We start from the raw sequence: 6,000 nt of genomic DNA, 5'->3' as shown, positions 1-6,000 counted from the left end.
TCAATTTCCATGGAGGCATTTTATTTATACAATATAATTCATTTAGCCCTAAGAAACCCTATCCCTAGAAGAAAAAAACCCCATTGCTCCTTCTACTTCTCAAATTAGCCATGATATTAAGGAGGAAGACAATGAAGAGATTAATGACCATATCCCCACAGGGCATGGAGACTTAAGTGGGCAAGGGTGTGGTGACCTTTCCCCTCAGGAGGCGGCTTCAGCCCCACCCCAGGAGCAAGTGATTGACTCTCCTCCACCAACTCCACCCTCCGGGATGGAGGGAGGAGGGGCAGTGGGGGGGAGGGGGGGGGGGTGACAGGACCAATCTTGAGTAGACTGCAAGAGGGCTTAATGAAGGCCAAAGAAAAGGGTGTGGACATCCGGGAGCTTCAGCCACTTATGTTTCCTGTAATTTCCCAGTCTAATGCCTTGGGTCAACAAAGTCGAAGATACGCCCCTTTTAACATAGAAATCATTAAAGATCTTAAAAAGGCCTGCACTATTTATGGGGCTACATCAGCTTATGTTAAGATGCTGTTACAGAATTTGGCTTTTGAAGTCTTGACTCCTGATGACTGGAAATCTATAGCAAGGGTATGCCTAGAACCTGGACAAAATTACATGTGGCTTTCTGAATATAGTGAGTTTTGTAGGATACAAGCCCAACAAAATAGTCAAATGCTGTTCATGCTGCGATCACCTATGACCTACTACAAGGTATAGGTCCGTATGCAGATGTCACAGCACAGGTTAATTATTCAGTAGAAGCATATGAGCAAATTGCTGCTAATGCTATCAAAGCGTGGGCTTCGATTCACAATAAAGATGACAAAGGTGAGGCCTTCACAAAAATAACACAAGGGCCAAATGAACCCTTTGCTGACTTTGTGGGACATTTGCAGACTGCTATCACAAGAACTAATGGGGAAAATCCAACAACAGATGTTTTAATAAGGCAACTTGCTAAGGAAAATGCTAATGAGGTGTGCAGAAGGATTATACTAGGACTGCCCAAGGATGCTCCTTTAGAGGACATAAGACGCTGTGCCACAGTGGGCACAAATGCCTTTTATAGCCAGACTATGATGCAGACTTCCCAAGATCCCAACATGGGTAGACAGGGTCCCTTCTGGCTAGGATCTAGAGAGACACATCAATGCTTTCATGTGTGGTGGTAGGGCATCTGAAAGCTCAATGTTGCTATAGAGGCAGAGTGAGAAAACAGGGTGGGAGAACAAGACCCAGTATCCCATGTCCAAAATGCAACAGAGGCTTCCATTGGGCCTCAGAATGTAGACAGGTTCAGGGAAACGGGATGAGGGGCCTGGCCCCAGGCAAAAAACACTTGGGGCATGAAGGCAGCCAATGGTGCACCCAGAGAGTGCCTAGACGGCCAATATCCCAATATGACCAATCAGCCAGGAAGCCATATGATGGCAGAAAGGGATTACACAATCAATCAGCCAGGAAGCAACCTGATGGGAGAAAGGGATTACAATTAGGGAGAATAGAGTTGTATGCAGCTGAGACAACTGAGATACCCCCTCGAGAGGTGAAATCTGTTCCTCTCCAGCCTATGGATCCTTTGCCTCCAGGCACCGTGGGCTTGACCATTTTACCTCCTGAGAGTACGTATAAAATAGTGTCCATCCACATACTGATGTGGGAAACTGGGGAATGTGTAGATAATATCCCAGTCACCAATACAGGCAGACAATGTGTGACTTATCACCCAGGAGAAATAGTAGCATCAGGTTTACTCATACAGAATCCTAATAAGCAGCCTGGTGATAGTAACCCAGATTCTGATTCCAGATCACAAAATCCAGCAATTTACTGGACAGCAGCTGTAACAACTGACCGACCTATGCTCACAATCTATATAAATGGCCTTCCATTGGAAGGATTGGTAGACACTGGTGCAGATCGGACGGTCATTAGAGGTGCCAGATGGCCCAGTCACTGGCCAAAGATTAAAGCAGACACCTACATGTCTGGTGTAGGAGGATCAATAGCAGCCAAAGTTAGTGCTGCCCCTATGAGATGGACTTTTTAAGGCAAAACAGGAGTTTTACTCCTTTTATAGTTGAAAAATCCCCATCAATCTGTGGGGAAGAATGTTTTACAGCAATTGGGTTAAAAATAGTACTTGGTTTTTTAGGAGGGCTGGTTTAAGGCCGCCAACACTTTCACCTGTTCTTTCCAATGGAAAACTGATACACCAGTGTGGATAGAGCAGGCCCTTAAGTAAAGATAAAATTCAGGCCTTATTAGATATAGTACAGGGGCTTGACCGGACATTAAAACCTTCTAAGTCCTTGGAATTCCCAGTGTTTGTTGGAAAAAGAAATCTGGAAAATGGAGGTTTAAAAGAAAAGTGAATGAACAGATGGAAACTTGGGAACTCTTACCGACTTATCTCCTACCAGTTGCCTAGAAATGGCCTCTTTGGGTCAAGATATTAAGGATTGTTTCTATTCTATCCCTGGATGGGATATGAAAAGTTTGCCTTTCGTGCCCAGCTTAACAGCTGAGCCTTTTATAAAGATATGTGGTTTTTACAGGGAATGAAAAACAGCCCCACTATGTGTCAAATGTTTGTTGTGCGTTTTGCTCCAGTAAAAAAATTTAAAAGTTATGTATTAATTACATGGATGACATTTTGGGATGTGCCCTGAGGAACAAATTTAGAGGGCATTCGAAAAGACCATAGAAACACTAGGAATTACAAATTATAATAGACCAGAAAAAATTCAAAGAATGCTCCTTTTCAATATTTAGGATATAAGTATACCCTAAATGCTTACAGTTCAAAAACCTCCTTAAGAAAAAAAGTAAATACATTGAATGATTTTTCAGAAATTGATAGGGATATCCAATGGATGCGAAGTGTTAGGTTTGACTACCTATATTAAACCAAATATGACATTTTAAGGGAGACAGTGTTTAAATTCCCACGCCAGCTTAAAAAGAATCAAGGGTTTGGAGAATTGAATGCTTTTCCAATGTGGTTGAAAGAGTCACCAAAACCCTTGGAGATATCAGTTTTGCCAAAAGAGGCACCCAGCAGTCCTTCATCAAGGACACAGTGTGATAGGTGGGTGAACCTGCAAACCAGAACAAAGCCTTTCCCCCACCCATGCTTTGGCTAGAATTTTTTAAAGGCCACCATAAGTACAATTATCTGGGACAAGACCTGACAAGATATACACCTTTTATACCAATACAAAATTAATGTGTTGTGAGACCATCCCGTGGAAATTTTATTACCATTAAATTTTTACATGGGTTCCATTAAAGATAATAGAATTAATAACTGGCAATGGATTTTAAAAAAAGTTTCTAAAATTCCCAAAGGACCAATATTTCACGGATGTCCAAACAAATATTTGTTTGTACTTCAGTCTAACTATAAAGAGGCAGCAAACTCCTTTTCAGTCCCTACGAATGTTGTAGATCATTCAGTCTTACATTATCCAGAGAATAAAATAATACTGATTCGGTTTCTAGGTGTGGTACAAAGAATTTACAACCAAATAAAATTTGAGCCTTAATATATATCAGCTTTTAAGAGACTTCAAGAGCAAGTGAGAAAGCATCCAGGTAAGATCTATATTTACTGTCCATTTCATAGTACTTCCAGTCCCATATTTGATGGCACCAAAGGCAGATAGCCTTCAACTATTTGGTCAAACCCCTTTGTTCCAAGAACCCAGGCATCTCATTCTAATATCATCAGGTGCCCGAGCTTTCTTTAAATTTAAAAAAGAGAGGAAGCTAGGAGCATAGTAAAAGCCTGTACGTTGCCTTCCTTTCCAGCTCCACCGCCGGGGAAGAACCCTCATGGTTTGAGACCCAATGAAATTGGCAAATGGATGTGACCTTTAAAATCTTTTGGTCGTCTGTCTTTCATCCATGTTGTGGTAGACACTTTTGGGATTCACTTTGCAAGCCAGCAGCAAAAGAGACAGCCCGGTGGTCACTAATTTCACAAGATTTGCCATTATGGGGAAAGCAAAAAAACAGAAATGGTCCTGCTTATACTTCAAAACATTTTGCACACTTTTTGTACGTATAAGATTTTACACACCACGGGTACCTTTAACCTCAAGGAAGGCAATAGTGGAGGGAGAAAAGATTTAAGAATCCCAAAAAAAAGAAAAGGGGGAGCCACAGGCAACCCAAGAACTCTAAATCAGTTTTATACTATTAACTTTTGATTTTGACAAAGTGCACTGGGCCTGGCAACAGGTTTTAAACCCACCGGGGGCAGTGCCCGGCGAGCAGCTTACTATCTTTAGATAATCTCCAGGGTGATGTGGAGAGAAGAAAGTGGTGAATGGAAAGGACCAGATAGGCAACTCTTTGGGGAAGGTTTTGCTTGTTTTACAGGTGGAGAAGGAATAGATGGGTGCCAACGAGCCATTTGCCTTGTCCCGCAGAGATGGAGCGACCTTGAAACAAAGGGAAGACCCAAGAAATTCGGGTGGTGTTGTTGCTGATTTTGCCATTGAAAGGGCAGTTAAGGCTTTGACTATGGACATCAAAGATTTTGGATTCAAACCCCCAGGAATCTTGATTTCTGAGCCATAGGATCGAAAACTTGGAATCATTGGATTCTAGACATAGGACTGAAAACCCTCAGGAATCATTATTCCTTGAGACTAGGATAAAACCCTCAGGAACTTGGTTCTTGAGACATGGGACTGAAAACACTCAGGAATCATTGGACTCTGAGACATGGGAGAAAACCTCAGAATCATTGTTCTGAGAAATGATAAGACTGTTGATTCAAAACTGCTGGAATCATTGGTTCCTAACACATAAAAAAAGACTTTGCAGGACTTAAAACCGGGGGATTTGGTTCTGAATGGAAAATGGACAATAGATTGGTTTTGACTATTCTTGGCTGCTGAAGAAGGTGTATTGTGACTGTTGTTTACATACCCACCTTCAGGACTTCTGGTGATCTTTTCCAACACCATGTTGATTTATATTGTTTGTATTCCCATTTGGTAAAAATTATTTTTTACACCAACGGTCACTAACTGAGGGAGGGTATCCCCTCTTTTTAGCAGTGCTTGTGTAATACCTCTCATCTATTTTGCATAATAAGACCCTTCAGCCCGAAACCCATGAACCCCCCATTTCCTTTTGCTTTTCATCTCCCTTCCGAGATGTCAGGTGGGCTGATCATCTCCCTTTTTAGTGCTTTCACCGCCTTTCCGGAAGTCAGGAGGCTGTGATTACCTCCCTTTCGGTGCCACCCCTTCCTGAGAAGTTAGGGGGGGCACCTCCCTTGGGGTCGGCCTCCTGAAGATGGGATGGCATGAACCTGTGTTCTAAAAAAAAAGGGGAAGTAATGGGCTGGGGTTTGATTGATGCATGAGGTCCCAAGTCGTGGGTTAGTAATTGGGCTATATTTATTAATATACAATTGGATAAAGAATGACTTCCATGCAAGTCCATGTTTGTATAGGAAAGAGTTTTGGTGGGGACAGAGAGAGAGGAAGAAAGGCTGGGAGAGATTGGGCCTGGGTTCAGACCCGAGCTGTGGTTGTGTGGCTGCTGGTTGAGCTGCCTTGATAGCGCCACATTGCACGCCGATTCTCTTCCACCTCCTATCCTTCTTCACTGAGAATAAAGACTGACGATTTTCCCCTAACCTGAATTCCTGACTCCTGTCGATTTAAAGATACACGATCTTCACAAAAACCAGTAGGCTTTTTTTTTTTTTGCTATAACTCTTTTAGAAAGAATCATTTCTTAAAAGTCAGCTATCAGACAAGTGAAATTCCTTTCTGTGAAAGAAAATGACCTTCCCAGACAGTCAAAGAGTCATTTGTCTTTTTGTTTCAGTCTTAATTTGAACGGTCTTCTCATCTCAACAAGAGATGTAGAGAACTCCCAGGAAGCTAGAGACTTCAGTAACTGGAATATTCCCTTCCTCTTAAGATTAATCAAGAGTGCATTAAAGCTTGAAATCATGAGAAAACAAAA

The sequence above is a fragment of the Sarcophilus harrisii genome, chromosome 1 (assembly GCF_902635505.1).
Source record: "Sarcophilus harrisii chromosome 1, mSarHar1.11, whole genome shotgun sequence".
NCBI classification, from domain to species: domain Eukaryota; kingdom Metazoa; phylum Chordata; class Mammalia; order Dasyuromorphia; family Dasyuridae; genus Sarcophilus; species Sarcophilus harrisii.
Note: the sequence above shows the minus strand (reverse complement) of the source record.